The sequence below is a fragment of the Oncorhynchus mykiss genome, chromosome 1 (assembly GCF_057628025.1).
Source record: "Oncorhynchus mykiss isolate SJ-2025 chromosome 1, ASM5762802v1, whole genome shotgun sequence".
Lineage (NCBI taxonomy): Eukaryota > Metazoa > Chordata > Actinopteri > Salmoniformes > Salmonidae > Oncorhynchus > Oncorhynchus mykiss.
In genome coordinates this window covers 82,764,479-82,784,031 of record NC_143022.1, presented here as the reverse complement: position 1 = coordinate 82,784,031, position 19,553 = coordinate 82,764,479, and the positions used below count along the sequence as shown (strand labels likewise).

Sequence of the window (19,553 nt, the reverse complement as noted above, 5' to 3'; positions counted from 1 at the left end):
GTAGTGTCTGACAGAGTGCATTGTTCAGTGTCCGGCTTTCATGGTTATTAGTCTCCCTGTAACGCTTCTCGTTGGTGGAAGGAGAGGAGGACCAAAATGCAGCGTGGTAAGTGTTCGTCATATTTTTAATGGTACAACTGACCACTACACAAACTGAAAACGAAACAGTTCCGTGTGGAAAACAGACACAAACAATCACCCACAACCAAAATGGGGGAAACAGGCTACCTAAGTATGATTCTCAATCAGAGACAACGATCGACAGCTGCCTCTGATTGAGAACCATACCAGGCCAAACACAGAAATACAACATAGAAAAAAGAACATAGACTACCCACCCCAACTCACACCCTGGCCAAACGAACACAAAGACATAATAAAGGAACTAAGGTCAGAACGTAACACTCCCACAATCAGTGCCATCACTGACACAAAGCCATCCCACTGGGCACAGATGTCAATTCAACGTCTATTCCACATTGATTCAACGGCATTTCCTTGAAATGACATGGAAACAACGTTGATTCAACCAGTGTGTGCCCAGTTGGATGTCGCCTGAGGGACAGCATTTCATTACCAGTCATTCTGTTAAAGGTCCTTACTGATAGCCCCATCTGATTACATCAACATAGAACCATCTCCAACTGAGACAGAGGAGGCAGAGGAGAGCAAGTTTATGTTTATTGTCATAAGTCTTGTCCTGGAGGCTGAACTGAGCAAGTTCCGCTAGATGGGCCAGCTGCAAAGTCAAAATTGGCTATATAGTAAAAATTCATGAAAACAAGTTTTTAGGTCTTAATTCAAGGTTGGGGATTAGGGTTGGCAGTATGGTTAGGGTTAGGTTTCAAATCAGATTTTGTGGCTGTGCCAGCGCTCTACAGAGCTGCCTCCAGGCCAGGGCAAGATTCATGATAATAAATGTGTATGTGACCAATAACATTTGATTTGATTTAAAGGAGATGATAAAGTGTATAACTTAAGCAGCTCTTAGAGAGCTTACTGACTGGCCTACTAGGCATGCCTAGAGACCACAAACGCATAGCAATATATTCTCAGTCACCCTTGGGAGTGATAATTATGTTATATTCAGTCATATATTGTAGTTATAGTGTAAGAACTGTAAATGTATTGACAATCTTATTTTCATTTGGAGTGATGCAGTGATATTCCGTTCAGATTCCCTCTAGCTTGATGCCAAGAGGAGGCAGATGGAGGCAGAGAGAGAGAGAGAGAGAGAGAGAGAGAAAGACAGGAGCAGAGAGAGTGAAGTGGAGAGAGAAAAAAGGAGAGGAGTGATCAGAGTGGAGCGGCAACATGCATCCAGCCCACCCACTCTTCACTCAGCGGTGCACAGCATGTTAAATCAGGCGTAGAATCTCTGCCCCCTCGACCTCTTGTCTCTGCTCTCCTCTTCTTTCTCCTCCTCTTCACACACAAGCCACTTCCACAGCAACCAACAGAGCCAACTCGCACCAGTGGCCATGGTAACCACAATATGTGGGAAGGTTTTCAGAGAAACTAGCCTGCATTTACAGAGGCAGCCCAATTCGGGTCTTTTTTCCACTAATTGATATTTTGACCAATCACAACAGATCTTTTCACATGAGCTCTTTTTCAGAGCTGATCTGATGGTTAAAAGACCAATTGGGGAAAACAATATCAGAATTGGCCTGCATGTGTAAACGCAGCCTGAAAGCGCTGAGGCCTTCTACATTCTGTCTGTCTCTCTCCCAGCATACCATACAAAATATCTTCACAATCAGCTGCTATGTAATAAAGGAGCTAAGATCTAATGAAAATCACACAAATAATTATATTGGTCATATTTTTGTGTGGGTGCACTCAACGACAATGCAGACTCTTAATTGGAACGTGCGCTGTATCTTTTTAAGCTTTAGAAGATGCAGCCAATGTTTAACGCATGGTATCACTTAGGGGTGCTGAGGATTCCCTCCCAAAAAATTCCCTCCCATTGAAAAAGGTTCCCCCTCACTCTGCACTGTTCGTACATTTACATTGTAGTAATTTAGCAGTTGCTCTTATCCAGAGCGACTTATAGTTAGTGCAATCATCTTCAGATAGCTAGGTGGGACAACCACATATCGCAGGCATAGAAACTACATGTTTCCTCAATAACGTAGCTATCAGTAGAGTCAGAGCTAGAAGGGGTGGGGAGGGTTGAGGTGAAGAGGAGGATTATTTAAGATACTGTTTGAAGACAGGGTTTCAGAGGTTTTTATGAAGTTGGGCAGGGACTCTGCTGCACACAGATCTGATTCATTGCATATGGGATGGGTCAGATTTATGCTGACTTTCCCACCAAATCCCAGCATTTCAATGCTCTGGCTGTCAGGTGCTCAACGTGACCATAAACACACAGTTCTTTCTTCCTCTGTAATATGGATCCCTCATTCAGAGTGACCAAATATTCTCAGTGCCTCCACAGTTGGCTTAAAATGATGCCGTTTATTATCCGTCCATACCATCTCTGTGTTCACTTTTCTCTCAACATTACCGTACTGGGGGGGCGGACATCACCAACACTTCACCTGTTGCTGAGTGTGTGCTGAGAAGAAACGGTTGCGAAGGAATCCGCACAAGTTTCTCGTAACAGTTCAAATTTACAGTGATTTCATGGTGCACAACGCATCACCGGGGGCAAACTACCTGCCCTCCAGGACACCTACACCACCCGATGTCACAGGAAGGCCATAAAGATCATCAAGGACATCAACCACCCGAGCCACTGCCTGTTCACCCCGCTATCATCCAGAAGGCGAGGTCAGTACAGGTGCATCAAAGCTGGGACCGAGAGACTGAAAAACAGCTTCTATCTCAAGGCCATCAGACTGTTAAACAGCCACCACTAACACTGAGTGGCTGCTGCCAACACACTGACACTGACTCAACTCCAGCCACTTTAATAATGGGAATTGATGGGAAATGATGTAAATATATCACTAGCCACTTTAAACAATGCTACCTTATATAAATGTTACTTACCCTACATTATTCATCTCATACGCATACGTATATACTGTACTCTATATCATCGACGGTATCCTTATGTAATACATGTATCACTAGCCACTTTATACTATACTATGCCACTTTGTTTACATACTCATCTCATTGTACATACTGTACCCGATACCATCTACTGTATCTTGCCTATGCTGCTCTGTACCATCACTCATTCATATATCCTTATGTACATATTCTTTATCCCCTTACACTGTGTACAAGACAGTAGTTTTGGAATTGTTAGTTAGATTACTTGTTATTACTGCATTGTCGGAACTAGAAGCACAAGCATTTCGCTACACTCGCATTAACATCTGCTAACCATGTGTATGTGACAAATAAAATTTGATTTGATTTGGTGGTGGTGGTGGTGGTGGTGGTGGTGGTGGGGGGGTTAATAAAGCTGAGAAGATGTATTGTGTGACTTTGCTTGAGCTGTCATTTGAATATATTCTGCTTAATCTAAGTCTATTGTGGGAAAACAAAGCTGGGAATGATTACCGCAAGTTTCCTGTGCTGGAAAATGTGTGGAATATTGACAAGTCCTTTGTTCTTTCTCAAGTGTGACCTAAGGCAAACAAATGTTATAGTAATGTGGTTGAGACTAGAGAAAGGCATAACCAGCTCTCTGTTAGATTGATCGTTTGCTTCGACAGAGGTGATGTTTAATTCCTATTCACTCCTATTTGCTATTGAACATGGCTGTGCCTGTTCAGTATGGTGTCTGGTGTCTGAATGGAAATACCCTATGTCATCACGAACCCTGCGGCCTCCTTAAGCTGACCAGATCCAATTCTGCCAGAGAGAATTCTGGGACACCCTCAAGGTCATCTAAAAAGGTTCCCTTGAGAAGAAGCTCAACATGGTTTTGACTGAGTAGAAACTGTGGCTATCTATCTATAGAAGAAGTGTTTTAGAGCACATCAACAGACTTCATTTAGTCGGCTTGGGGATTCGAACCAGTGACCTGGCAGTTACTGGCCCAATGCTCTTAATCGCTAGACTACCTGCTTCCCTTTCTGTATTAACATCAATGCAGTGGTTCTCGAATGGACTTAATCATGGACTTCCTTGTTTTGTGATACAGCCGTGGGACTAGGACTGCTCATACTTCCACAGTGAGAGACAAAGCTCGGGGCCCTGGGTCTGATCCCCGCCCTTTGCAACTGGGTCCTGGACTTCCTGACAGGCCATCTCCAGGTGGTGAAGATAGGTAACAACACCTCCGTTATGCTGATCCTCAACACGAGGCCCCACAAGGGTGCATGCTCATCCCCCTCCTGTACTCCCTGTTCACCCATAACTGCGTGGCCACACACGCCTCCAACTCAATCATCAAGTTTACAAACGACACAATGGTGGTAGGCCTGATCACCAACGATGACAAGACAGCCTACAGGAAGGGGGTGAGGGCCCTGGCGGAGCCATGCCAGGAAAATAACCTCTCAATCAACGTCAACAAAACGAAGGAGCTGATCATAGACTTCAGGAGAGCGCACCCCCATCCACGTCGACAGCGCTGCAGTGGAGAGGGTGAAAAGCTTCAAGTTCCCCGGAGTGCATATCACTGACAACCTGAAATGGTCCATCCACACAGACAGTGTGACTAAAAAGGCACAACAGCGCCTCTTCAACCTCAGGAGGCAGAATAAATTCAGCTTGGCCCCTAAGACCCTCACAAACCTCTACAGATGCACCATTGCGAGCTTCCTCTTGGGCTGTATCACTGCCTGGTACTGTCCGCAACCGCAGGGCTCCCCAGAGGGTGGTGCGGTCTGCCCAACGCACTGGGGGCACACTGCCTGCCATCCAGGACATCTACAACACCCCATGTCACAGGAAGGTCAAGAAGATCATCAAGGACCTCAACCACCTGTGCCACGGCCTGTTCACCCACCTACCATTTAGAAGGTGGTGCATCAAAGCTGGGACCGAAAGACTGATGAACAGATTCTATCTCCCGGCCATCAGACTGTTAAACAGTCACCACTAGCCGGCCTCCGCCCAGTACCCTGCCCTGAACTTAATCACCGTTACTAGCCGACTGCTACTCAGTACTCAACCCTGCTCCTTAGAGACAGCTGCCCTATGTACATAGTCATTTAAATAATGTTTACTTGTATTGTTTTGTATTGTCAGGTACTGTTGGACTGTTGGAGATAGGAACAGGAGCATTTTGCTACACCCGCGATAACATCTGCCACCAATAACAGTTGATTTGACTTGATTTGAGAGCAACGTTCACCATAGAGAGCAACAGGGGCTTGTATGAGTTATCCTGTCACTGACTCCACAGCAGGGAGGAAGATCTACTGCCTGCTGGACAGTTTCAGGACTACAGCCAAGATGGCTTTCCCTATAAACACACTATTATGAGAACCATATCTCGATCCAGCACAGATGTGAGTTGCAAACATTCCCTTTCCCTCCATATTTGTTAAAAGTATGGTAAGTATAGCCTACTGTAAATTCTGTGAAAATACTTTAGACAAAATTATGAGCATGACGATGTCTGAATAAGTTACTAATGAGAAGGGAAGGCGCCTTAAGACTCCATATAATTCACTACATATGAAGAGGTTGGCCCTGTCTGTTCAGAACCTTCAGTGCGCACACAAGCACGCACACGCCCCATGGGAGGAAACGGGATGTCCTGAAGCGAGCTTGTCTCATTTTCTCAACTCCAGATGTTGGAAGTGGAGCCTGCTTATCAGAACCAGAGACGTGAGCCAGAAAATTGGAAAATTGTGTCTTAAACCAGATTGCCATGGTCCTGAACCTCTGTCCAGAGCTATGCCCCATAGCACCGGACATGAACTAACACACAACTCTTCTGCTCTAACAATGCCTCCCACCAGGCACAGACGTCATTTCAACGTAATTTATTTAAATAACATGGAAATAATGTTGATTCAACCAGTGCTGGACTACAAAAGGAGTACTCTTTTTTCTTTGTTATTACCCCCTTTTTCATGATATCCAATTATGATCTTGTCTCATCGCTGCTACTACCCAACGGGCTCGGAAGAGGCAAAAGTGATGTCATGCATCCCCCGAAACATGACCTGCCAAACCACACCCCTTAACACCCACCCGCTTTACCCAGAAGCACCAATGTGTCCGAGGAAACATCGTTCAACTGATGACAAAAGTCAGCCCACAGCCACCCAGCCCACCACAAGGAGTCGCTAGAACACGATGAGCCAAGTAAAGCCCCTTTGGCCAAACCTTCCCCGGACAATGCTGGACCAGTTGTGTGCCGCCTGGTCACAGCCTGGGATCAAACCCAGGTCTGTAGTGACACCTCAAGCACTGCGATGCAATGCCTTAGACCGCTGCGCCACTTGGGAAGCTACAGAGTACTCTTCTAGTGGACTCATTTGTTGAGTTGTTATACTATTGTATTTTCAACAGTTTTCTACAATATTTGTGACATACGAAACAAGTATGTGGGAAGCTTGAAAACTTATTGTGACCCTTTCAGGGAGTTGCTTTGTGTACATGGTGTTTTCTGTTATTTAGCAGGCTCTGAGAGACAGTCCATGACTTTACAGTACTTGGTGACACCTTGATTGGGGAGAACAAACTCATTTTAATGGCTGGAACAGAGTAAAGGGAATGGTAAAGAACATGGTTTCCATGTGTTTGATGCCATTCCATTTACTCCATTCCAGCCATCATTATGAGCCGTCCTTCCCTCAGCAGCCTCCTGTGCTGTACCTCACGCTGTACCTCACTCTTTAGGATTTTAGTGTTCTCTCTGTGACTATTTATTTCACTGAAATGACGGGTATACGTTCTCTAATATCTTCAATATCTCTCACTATTTTGATAGAGAATAGAGAATAAACAAAAAGGGTAATCCCGAGAGACATTTTGATTTTTTAAATGTTTCAATCTGTATTCTAGGCTGCCTGTATTGGCTTTTCGGTTGTTATATACAGTAGCATAATATTTTATTGGGGGAGACAGCTTAGCTGGTAAGAGCTTTGGGTCAATAACTGCAAAAGTCACTGGCTCAAATCCCCGAGCTGACTAGGTGACAAATCTATTAATGTGCCCTTAAGCAAGGCATGTAACCATAATTGCTCCTGTACGTCAAGCGTCAGCGAAAATGTAATGTAAGTGTGTCATCTCTCTATAACACAATCTTTACTTTATGATGACACTACCGAATCTTCCAAGAATTTCCAATGTGTCTACAGTCTACAATGTGTTTAGGACACACGATTTTCTTTGGCTTGTGCTTTTACCAGTCCCGATTTAATGTATTAATGCTCAGCTGGTTGATACAAGTGCAAATGTATGTAAAATTCTACATTTAATTAATTATGCTGACACAGCATATTATACAGTGGCAGCATTGAGATATAGACCGAAATAATGTCCCACTTTTAATTTCAAACGTCTGGTAATTGCCCTAAATCACGCATGTGGAGATGTTGGACGCGCTCCTCTGCCCAGGCGTTGTTGACGTCTGCAAGATCTTACAACGCCTGGACAGGTATTTTCAGTATCAGTTAACAATATCATATGTCATAGCAATTGTCAGTCAATGACACAGTAGTTGACGTGTCACGCAACCATTGGTTGATGCATGCAATATCTGAGCAGAGGAACGCGACCACTGACGAGGTGGCCTTGCGCAGAACTCACTTGGTGCGTGGGACCTTGCGGACGAAGTCTCCGCCCATTGTCGAGATTGTGCTGCAGTTGCAGCAAGAAAGGTGGTGAGGAGGACTCCATCAGGATTCTGCGTTTTTCTCGTCCAGTGTCTGGCTGCGTGCTGTTTGCAGGCTTTTCCGAAATTGTTGATTGGTAAGTTTGTGCAATTTATTTTATTGAGATAGGATATTGGCTTGGCGCTCTTCTCGGTGATGGAGCCTACGCTCCGGACCGCTCTAAACAGATTACACCGCAATAAGAATTTGCTTTGTATCCAGTTAGAATCAGTTACTGTTGCAAAAATAATGTGGAACCGAACAGATCTTGTTCTATCCACATTCCTCAGATTTCGAAGTTAGTTCATGTGTTTATTTGACCCTGTTGAAGTTGTCTTTGCTTGAACTATCAGATGTATGTGTTTGTGCGGCGTTGTGTTTTTCTAAAGGCCATTCATTCAGAGAGCATCTAATCTGTAGGGTACTTGATTCGCAGTCACACATTGCGCCATGTTAATATGGAGGTTTGAGAATGTATATAACGGTATACACAAGGAGCCACCCTACTGCTCTTTGAAGAGATGCAGGCGTGGCCGCCCTTGTTTATAGAAACATTGCTATGATTTCAAACAAAAAACTGATAAAATGCGACATTCAAAGCAAAATTCCGGACTTTATTGTATTAAATGTGCGTAATGACATTGAGGAAGAATTACATCTAGGTACCGTCTGTATAACTTGAAGCTATTATGTAATCAGATAGGAGATGCATGTATCGCTCGCTGTAGGCCTATGTCACATCGGAGTCTGCTCTCTGCTACATGTGGCTCGAGGCTACCCTTTAATGTTTACCGGGAGTTGAAAACATTTAGTGACGTCATGTCATTGGCACAATTTAAATCCCAGCCAAACTGCTGAAACGACCCTTTGGTGGTGAAATCCCCCATTTGCCTCACGTCTTCACATGTTTGTGCCAAACGGGGTTGTCACTATATTGGGCTTTGAGGCCTTTTTAAATAGTTACGAACGCCTTGTGATTATGAGATATCCAGCGCATTGGCTTTGCTGTCCGGAGTGTCACTGACAGTCGTGAGTCAGAGTTTGGTTGTAAATCATTGCTCTGCTGCAGGGTCTATATTGAATGTACAAAACATTAGGAACAACTGCTCTTTCCATGACAGACTGACCAGGTGAAAGCTATGATTTCTACTTCAATCAGTATAGATGGGGAGGGGACAAATTAAAGGATTTTTAAGCCATCAGACAATTGAGACATCATTGGGCTCCCGAGTGGCACAGAGGTCTAAGGCATTGCATCTCGGTGCCAGAGGTGTCACTACAGACACCCTGGTTCGAATCCAGGATGCATCACAACCGGCTGTGATTGGGAGTCCCTGCCATTCAGACGTTGAATGGGCAAGACAAAATGTATACACTACATGGCCAAAGGTATATGGACACCTGCAAGTCGAACATCTCCTACAAAAATCATGGATATTGATATGGAGTTGGTCCCCCCCCCCCCCCCCTTTGCTGCTATAACAGCCTCTACTCTTCTGGGAAGGCTTTCCACTGTTAAAATAAATAATTATTGCACCTTTATTTATACAGGTCTTTTTCAAGAGAGACCCGGTCCAATAAAATGTTGGAACATTGCTGCGGGGACTTGCTTCCATTCAGCCACAAGAGCATTGTGAGGTCGGGCTCTGATGTTGGGCGATTAGGCCTGGCTCGCAGTCTACGTTCCAATTCATCCCAAAGGTGTTCAATGGAATTGAGGTCAGGGCTCTGTGCAGGCCAGTCAAGTTCTTCCACACTGATCTCGACAAACCATTTTGTCAGGAAAGGGCCTTCCCAAACTGTTCCCACAAAGTTGGAAGCACATAATTGTCTAGAATGTAATTGTATGCTGTACTGTTAATATTTCACTTCACTGGAACTACGGGGCCTAGCCCAAAACATGGAAAAACAGCCCCAGACCATTATTCCTCCTCCACCAAACTTTAAAGTTGGCATAATAATGCATTTGGGCAGGTAGTGTTCTCTTGGCACATCCAGAGTCATCCGTTGGACTGCCAGATGGTGAAGCGTGAATCATCACTCTAGAGAACGCGTTTCCACTGCTCCGGAGTCCAATGGCGGCGAGCTTTACACCCCTCCAGCCGGCACTTAGCATTGCATATGTTGATCTTAGTCTTGAAGCTCCCGACAAAGTTGTTGTGCTGACGTTGCTTCCAGAGGCACTTTGGAACTGTGAGTGTTGCAACTGAGGTCGGACATTAAAAAAATATATATATTTACACGTTACATGCTTCAGCACTCGGTGGGCCTGTTCTGTGAGCTTGTGTGGCCTACCACTTCGCAGCTGAGCTGTTGATCTTTGATGTTTTCTCTTCACAATAACAGCACTTATAGTTGACCGGGTCAGCTCAAGCAGGGCAGAAATTTGACGAACTGACTTGTTGGTGAAGAGGGCATCCTATGATGGTGCCACACTGAAGGTCACTGAGCTCTTCAATACGGGACATTCTACTGCTAATGTTTTTCTCTGGAGATTGCATGTCTGTGCTCTATTTTATACACCTGTCAGCAACAGGTAAGGCTGAAATAGCGGAATCCACTAATTTGAAGGGGTGTCCACAAACTTGGTGTAAGTGCCTTTGAACGGGGTATGGTAGTAGGTACCAGGCGCACTGGTTTGTGTGAAGAACTGCAATTTTGCTGTGTTTTTCACCCTCAACAGTTTCCCGTGTGTATCAAGAATGGTCCACCACCCAAAGGGCATCCAGCCAACTTGACACAACTGTGCGAACATTGGCATCAACATGGGCCAGCATCCCTGTGGAATTCTTTCAACACTTTGTAGAGTCCATGCCCTGATGAATTGAGGCTGAGGACAAAGGGGAGAGCAACTCAGTATTAGGAAGGTGTTTTGTACACTCAGTGTATATTTAGAGTGAGCAGGCCTCTTGCTATTGAACATTAATGTGAATATTTACCACCATTTCACAAACCCTCGTGCCCTTTCAGAGTATTGGCTATATTCAGCCATTCAGGAGGAAACTGTGACACATACAGGTCCATAGCCACGTTCTCTGCTCAGTTTTTAGGATGACTGGCATCACAGGCCAGTAGCCCACTCGTGAGCCCTTGGCCGTAGTTTGTGCTGGTTGGCTGTGCTCTAGCATGAGTGTGACTGTGATCATAATGATAAAAGAATGTATCTCTCCACTTTTTTCAATTCAAAGGGCTTTATTGGCATGGGAAACCAAAGTGAAATAAACAATTAAAAAAATAAACAGTAAACATTACACTCAAAGTTCCAAAGGAATAGAGACATTTCAAATGTTATGGCTAGATACAGTGTTGAAACAATATGCAAATAGTTCAAGTACAAAAGGGAAAATATATAAATTTGAGTTGTATTTACAATGGTGTTCTTCGCTGGTGTCCCTTTTCTTGTGGCAACAGGTCCCAAGTCTTGCTGCTTTGATAGTACACTGGTATTTCACCCAATAGATATGGGAGTTATCTTTTTTTTTTTGTCACAGCTGTCCTTAATTTTGGGTCAATCACAGTGGTCAGGTATCTAGTTTGCTCTGTTTTTTGTTAATTCTGTTTTTCCCTCATGATTTAGGTGGGTCTAATTGTATTGCTGTCCTGGGGCTCTGTGGGGTGTGTTTGTGAACGGAGCCCCAGGACCAGCTTGCTTAGGTGACTCTTCTCCAGGTTCATCTCTCTGTAGGTGATGGCTTTGTTGTGGAAGGTTTGGGAATCGCTTCCTTTTAGGTGGTTGTAGAATTTAACAGATCTTTTCAGGATTTTGGCAATTAGCATGTATTGGCCTAATTTTGCTCTGCATGCATTGTTTTGTGTTTTACGTTGTTCGCTGGGGATATTTTTGCAGAATTCTACATTCAGTTTCTCAATTGGGTGTTTGTCCCATTTTGTGAGTTCTTGGTTTGAGTGGAACTCAACCACAAAGGGCAATGGGTTTTATTACTGATTCAAGTATATATATTTTTTGGCCAGATCTGGATGGGCAACAGTATCTTGATAGAATGTATTGTATTTGATCTTGGTAACTTGACCTTTTTTGGAATACCATTTTTGTTTTACTGAGATTTACTGTCTGGGCCCAGGTCATCAGGAGCATGCCCAGGCGTTGTAGGGAGGTCATACAGGCACGTGCAGTCCACACACACACTAGTGAGCCTCATTTTGACTCGTTTTAAGGACATTACATCAAAGTTGGATCAGCCTGTAGTGTGGTATTCCAATTTTGAGTGTGACCCCAAATCCTGTTAACCTCTCACAGGCTTCTTGTCTTGTGAAGTGATGGGTGTTTATTTACTGACGGAGGAACTTATTTTCTAGCTCTCTGGGAGAACTGAGGAATGCTCATTGTCCTATAAGAGTCCTTGAACTTGGTGGCAGATAAGCAAGCAGGTGATGTCTATTTTCAGGAATGAGGCCAGCCTGCCCTGCAGTGGGAACCTGTTCTCTGTCCTCTCCCTCTCTTCAATCAAGAGAATGAGATTCTGCTTTTGGTTGGGTTTGTTCCTTTTTAAAGAGGCAATCTGTAGTTACTTCATCCATTTTTAGATGTATACATTAATTATTTGTACCCATTGATTCTTGAAGAATATAACTTATAAATGCCTCAAGCTTAGGTCAACTTTTTTTTTTTTATTCCAGATGTTTGTAAACAAAGTAAATGTACATTAACCTGTCTAGGACACGTTCCGATAACTGAACCTCCCCCAACATTCCGCTGAAAAGGCAGCACGGGAAATTCAAAAATATTTTAGAATTATTTAACTATCACACATTAACCAGTCCAATACAGCAAATGAAAAACATCTTGTTAATCTACCAATCCTGTCTTATTTTTAAAATGTTTTACAGCGAACGCAACATTTATGTTAACCACCAAATCCAAAAAAACACACAGCCATTTTTCCCAGCCAAAGATAAAATTAATCACTAACCTTTGATAATCTTCATCAGATGACACTCATATGACATCATGTTACACAATACATTTATGTTTTGTTCGATATTTATATCCACATCTCAGTTTACATTGGCGCCATGTTCAGAAATGCCTCCAAAATATCCGGAGTAATTCGAGAGCTACGTCAGATAACAGAAATGCTCAAACTTTGACGAAAGATGTTGTACATATAATTAAAGATACACTGGTTCTTAATGCAACCGCTGTGTCAGATTTTTTTTAAACGTTACGAAAAAAGCATACCATGCAATCTGAGACGGCGCTCAGACGTAAATATATTTCTCTGCCATGTTGGAGTCAACAGAAATACGAAATTATATCATAAATATTCCCTTTGAGCTTTCATCAGAATGCAGTGCAAGGAATCCTAGTTCTGCAATAAATCGTTGTTTTGTTCCAGAATGTCCAATTAGCTACTTTTGCTAGCACGTTTAGTTCACATGTTTAAAAGCTGGCGCTGGTCCAGGCAAACTCAGACAAACTTCAAAAAGTTGTATTCCAGGTCGAATAAACTGGTCAAACTAAGAATCTTCAGGATGTTATTATCATATTTCCAATAACGTTCCAACCGGAGCATTCGTTTTTGTATACAGAGTAATGGAACGCATGACAATATAATGAGTACTGTGCATAACCAGGAACTGGCATTCTGCTAGACCAGTGACTCATTCCCCTTCCATCCACATCATACTTGAGGCTTCATTCCACGTTCTGCTGACTGTTGACATCTAGTGGAAGGCGTCAGAAGTGCGAACAGATCCATATCTTATTTGGATGTGACTAGGTGATGAGTTGCAAATCAACCAGCCCCAGAATTTCCACTTCCTGATTGGAAGTTTGCCTGCCCAATGACTTCTGTTATACTCACAGACATAATTCAAACAGTTTTAGAAACTTCAGTGTTTTCTATCCAATAGTAATAATAATATGCATACATTAGCATCTGGGACAGAGTAGGAGGCAGTTCACTATGGGCACGCTATTCATCAAGTGACAATGCTGCCCCCTATCCTTAAAAGGTTATTAACCTCTAGTGACACCCCATCCCGTGAACGGGACCGTTGTCATCATCTGACACCAATTAGCATAACGCAAAGGACATAAATATTACTAGAAAATATTCCTATTTGTGAAAATCACAAGTGAAATCTATTGAAACACAGCTTAGCCTTTTGTTAATCACCCTGTCATCTCAGATTTTCAAAATATGCTTTACAGCCAAAGCTAGACAAGCATTTTGTAAGTTTATCGATAGCCTATCATAGCATTTTGTCCAGCTAGCAGCAGGTAACTTGGTCACGGAAATCAGAAAAGCAATCAAATTAAACCATTTACCTTTGAGCTTCGGATGTTTTCACTCGAGACTCCCAGTTAGATCGCAAATTTTCCTTTTTTCCAAAAATATTATTTTTGTAGGCGAAATAGCTCCGTTTGTTCTTCACGTTTGGCTGAGAAATCGCCCGGAAATTGCAGTCACAAAAACGGCGAAAAATATTCAAAATTAGCTCCATAATAGGCAAAAGTTGTTTATAATCAATCCTCAAGGTGTTTTTCAAATATCTATTTGATAATATATCCATCGGGACAATTTGTTTTTCAGTAGGACCGATTGGGGTAATGGCTACCTCTGTATTTTGCGCGAGAATCTTTCTGGGAGCATCAGGTGACCACTGCTGTAGGCACCTTCGGGAATATGGAGAAAGAGTAATCTGGTTGATAGCCCATTCACTGCTCAATAGGGACGCAGCGCTTTCAAAACAATTAGGCACTTCCAGATTGGATTTTTCTCAGGCTTTCGCCTGCAACATCAGTTATGTTATACACAGACAATATTTTTACAGTTTTGGAAACTTTAGAGGTTTCTATCCTAAGCTGTTAATTATATGCATATTCTAGCATCTTGTCCTGACAAAATATCCCGTTTTATTACGGGAATGTTTTTTTTCCAAAAATGAAAATACTGCCCCTAGTCACAAATGAAGAGCAAAGATCTAAAGGGGAATCGGAAGTTAAACAAAGTGTTCTACCCACCCCCGTGTCGGTAAGCTGTGGGAAGGGCTAGAGAAATGTAACTCAAATCCATAGACAGAGCTATGAATGCAGGGACTGACCATCCATGATATCAAAACTATGGGGTTAGCCATGTTGTTTTCAGGCTATATAGTGTTATTTTTATTTATTTATTTTTGCTTTATTAAACAGATCAAAAGAAAAAGATGTCCAGGGACCTGTAGTAGCCTTTGTTTCATGGAATTGTTTTTGTTGTCTTATGGCTGGGGGCAGTATTGACTAGCTTGGATGATTAAGGTGCCCAGAGTAAACTGCCTGCTACTCAGGCCCAGTTGTTAATATATGCATATTAGTAGATTTGGATAGAAAACGCTGAAGTTTCTAAAACTGTTTGAATGATGTCTTTGTATAACAGAACTCATATGGCAGGCAAAAACTTGAGAAATCCAACCAGGAAGTGGGAAATCTGAGGTTTGTAGTTTTTCAACTCATCGGCCTATCGAATATACAGTGGGATATTGGTCATGTTACACTTCCTAAGGCTTCCACTAGATGTCAAAAGTCTTTAGAACCTTGTTTGATGCTTCTACTGTGAAGGAGGGGGGGAATGAGGGCTCTTTGAGTCATGGGTCTGGCAAAGTGTCATGAGCTGACCATGCGCGTTCATGTGAGTTAGACCTGCGTTCCATTGCATTTCTACAAACAAAGGAATTCTCCGGTTGGAACATTATTGAAGATTTATGATAAAAACATCCTAAAGATTGATTCTGTACATCATTTGACATGTTTCTACGAACTGTAATATGACTTTTCTTCTGAACTTTTGCATGGACTTGCCCGCACGCAGTGAGTTTGGATTGTGTATTGAACGTGCGAACAAAAAGGTGTTTGGACATAAATGATGGACTTTATGGAACAAACCAAACATTTATTGTGGAACTGTGATTCCTGGGAGTGCATTCTGATGATCATCACAGGTAAGTGAATATTTATAATGGTATTCTGACATCTGACTCCACAACATGGTAGATATGTTTATGGCTTGTTTGGGTTTAGAGCGCTGTACTCAGATTATAGCATGGTGTGCTTTTTCCGTAAAGTTTCAAAATAATCTGACACAGCGGTTCCATTGAGGTTTATCTGAAATTTCCATGTAAAATACTTGTATCTTTTATCAATGTTTATGAGTATTTCTGTAAATTCATGTGGCTCTCTGCAAAATCACCAGATGTTTTAGAGGCAAAACATTACTGAAAATGCACCAATGTAAACAGGTTTTTGGCTATAAATATTAACTTAATCGAACAAAACATGCATGTATTGTGTGTCATCTGATGAAGATCATCAAAGATTAGTGATTCATTTTATCTTTCTGCTTTTTGTGACTCCTGTCTTTGGCTGGAAAAATGGCTGTTTTTCTGTGAATAGGTGCTGACCTAACAATGTTGTGCTTTCGTCGTAAAGCCTTTTTGAAATCGGACACTGGTGGGATTAACAAGTTTATCTTTAAAATGGTGTAAAATACTACTATGTCTGAGGAATTTTAGTTATGAGATTTCTGTTTTTGAATTTGGCACCCTGCACTTTCACTGGCTGTCATATCCCTCCCATTAATGGGATCCCAGTCATATTAAACAGGTTTATATACGTCTCCAATGTCATAGTGCTCCTTTCAAGTAAAATCAACACAGAATTTACCTGTGAGTGGGTTTGGTTTCCCCGTTAGAGGGTTAGGCCTGACCTGTATAGCCCCACTGTAGCATCTATCTCTGGTACCCCGGGTCAGCTGAGCTGTGCAGCCCAGACTGAGGGCGCTCCTCTGTGAGAATGGCTGGTGTCACCTTGCCTGGTGGAAACATCTCTGGCTGTTCATCTACAAGGCTGTAAGTGGGTTGATGTCCCATCAGGTGAGGGGAAAGGTGAAAAGTGCTGGAAAGCTGCAGCAGGTAGGAAATGGAACGGTGCGACAGAACTGGTGCGTTTGCTCAATGGCACAACCCTGGCTAAATATAGGCAACTCTGTTTCAGCCGGAAAGGTATTTTCTCTCGCTCTTATTTTATCTCCCCCCCCCCCCCCCCATTGGATTTTTTTTTTTTTTTTTGTTTAGGAATTCTCTCTCTGATGTTTTAGTTTAGGATTGGATTCTCTCGTCTCTGGTGGACATGTCTGTATAAATGGAGGGATCGGAGTTCATTGTTGAAAGGACCTCTCAATTCCCAATTACTCTATACCTTGTACCTCTGTCTTCTCCTGTCCTTTATCGCAAGGTCTGGCATCCATTTAGTTTATTGACAAGAGCAGTTAGACCTAGTAGTTTATTTCCCACCACCATCATACCATTCTTCTCAGTACAGAGATTACGTTTTCCATTTTCTGTTTACACTCTGCTCTACACAGAACCTGTTTTGAGACATGTTACATTTCTCCAGTGCTAATCCTGGTTTGCCTCACGTTGTGTACAACCATGGATAACTTTGACCCAGGGATGACCTCAGCTGGGGTCAGTCTGACTACAGTTGTACCCATGGTGTCATCTATTCTAAAGAACTGTTTAGGAGTGGGAGATTGTGCAGCACTGTTGAAGTGGTTAACCTGTGTGTGTGAGTGATTAATGGATTCTTTGGTATAAGGATGGCATGGAATCATTCATATGGTGTTGTGGGTGAGTAGAGAAGGCTGACTGTTGGTGTGGGAGTGTGCAGAGAGGCTTGGTCTGTGGAATGTGTGATTGACTTGACAGGGAGTGTTTACCAACTCAAATCAAGTTGTATGCGGCGCATGTGACTAATACAACAGGTGTAGACTTTACGGTGAAATGCTTACTTACGCGCCCCTAACCAACAATGCAGTTTAAAAAAATACGGATAAGATATAGAAGTAACAAGTAATTAAAGAGCAGCAGAAAAATAACAATAGCGAGACTATATACAAGGGGTACTGGTTAGTTGAGGTAAAGTTATTTAAGCGACTATGCATAGATAACAACAGAGTAACAGTTGTGTGTGTGTGTGTGTGGGGGGGGGCGGCGGCAATGCAAATAGTCTGGGTAGCCATTTTATTAGGTGTTCAGGAGTCTTATGGCTTAGGGGTAGAAGCTGTTTAGAATCCTCTTGGACCTTGACTTGGCGCTCCGGTATCGCTCGCCGAGCAGTTGCCATACCAGGCAGTGACGCAACCAGCCAGGATGCTCTCGATGGTGCAGCTGTAGAACCTTTTGAGTTCCTGAGGACCCATGCCAAGACTCAGTCTCCTGAGAGGGAATAGGTTTTGTTGTGCCCTCTTCACAACTGTCTTGTTGTGCTTGGACCATGTTAGTTTGTTGGTGACGTGGACACCAAAGAACTTGAAGCTCTCAACCTGCTCCACTGCAGCCCCATTGACGAGAATGGGAGCGTGCTCAGTCTTTTTCCTGTAGTCCACAATCATCTCATTTGTCTTGATCACGTTGAGGGAGAGGTTGTTGACCTGGCACCATACGGCCAGGTCTCTGGCCTCCCTATAGGCTGTCTCGTCGTTGTCGGTGACCAGGCCTACCTACCACTGTGTCATTGGCAAACTTAATGATGGTGTTGGAGTCGGGCATGGCCGTGCAGTCATGAGTGAACGGAGTACAGGAGGGGACTGAGCACGCACCCCTGAGGGGCCCCTGTGTTGAGGATCAGTGTGGCGGATGTGTTGTTACCTACCCGTACCACCTGGGGGCGGCCCGTCAGGAAGTCCCAGATCCAGTTGCAGAGGGAGGTGTTTCGTCTCGGGATCCTTAGCTTAATAATGAGCTTTTGAGGGCACCCTGGTGTTGAATGCTGCGCTGTAGTCAATGAATAGCATTTTCAGGTGTGAAAGGGCAGTGTGGAGTGCAATAGCGATTGCATCATCTGTGGAGCTGTTGGGGTGGTATGCAAATTAGTGGGTATAGTGTTTCTGGAATAATTAGTGTTGTGAGCCATGATCAGCCTTTCAAAGCACTTCATGGCTACAGATGTGAGTTCTGTGGGTCAGTAGTCATGTAGGCAGGTTACTATGGTGGTCTGCTTAAAACATGTTGGTATTAGACTCGGACAGGGAGAGGTTAAAAATGTAATTGAAGACACTTGCCAGTTGGGCTGGACCTCAGGGGTTTGGAGACAAATGTCTCTACTGCTCAACAGATAACAGCAACAGTTCATCCATGTTTTTTCATATTCAGACTCTGTCATGTGTATTCACTCATGGCCCCAGGCAGTTTGAGTTCTATATTGTGTGCACACCCAAGAGCCAATGTGTGCATGGCTCCAGGCCTAGGAGCTATGGACTTATGAACAGAGGTATGAACGCAACATGCAACTATTTCAAAGATTTTACTGACTTAGTTCATAGAAGGAAATCAGACTATTGAAATAAATTAATTGGGCCCTAATCTGTGGATTTCACATTACTGGGCAGGGGAGCAGCCATGAGTGGGCCTGGGAGGGTGTAGGCCCACCCATTTGGGAGCCAGGCCCAGCCAATCAGACTGAGTTTTTTTTCCCCCACTAAAGGGCTTTATTACAGACAAATACTCCTCAGTACCCCCACACTCCCTCTGAAGGTCCTTGGCTGGCGTCAATCCTGAAGAAGCCGGATGTGGAGGCTGGCGTGGTTACACATGGTCTGCGGTTGTGAGGCCGGTTGGACGTATTGCCAAATTCTCTAAAATTACGTCGGAGGCGGCTTATAGTAGAGACATTAACATTAAGTTCTCTGGCAACAGCTCTGTTGGACATTCCTGCAGTCAGCATGCCAATTGCACGCTCCCTTAACTTGATCTGTGGCATTGTATTGTGACAACTGCACATTTTAGAGGTCTTTTATTGTCCCAGCA

The 19,553-nt window shown here is 43.4% G+C and overlaps 1 protein-coding gene across 1 annotated transcript in view; it reads left to right on the top strand.

Moving 5' to 3' along the window:
• Positions 1 to 7,485: 7,485 nt before the first annotated feature.
• LOC110530138 (spectrin beta chain, non-erythrocytic 1) overlaps positions 7,486 to 19,553 on the top strand; it is a 133,732-nt gene continuing 121,664 nt past the window's right edge. Inside the window, exon 1 of the mRNA XM_021612995.3 lies at positions 7,486 to 7,842. The gene's annotated coding sequence lies outside the window, so the exon portion shown is untranslated. The remainder of the gene's footprint in view (positions 7,843 to 19,553) is intronic.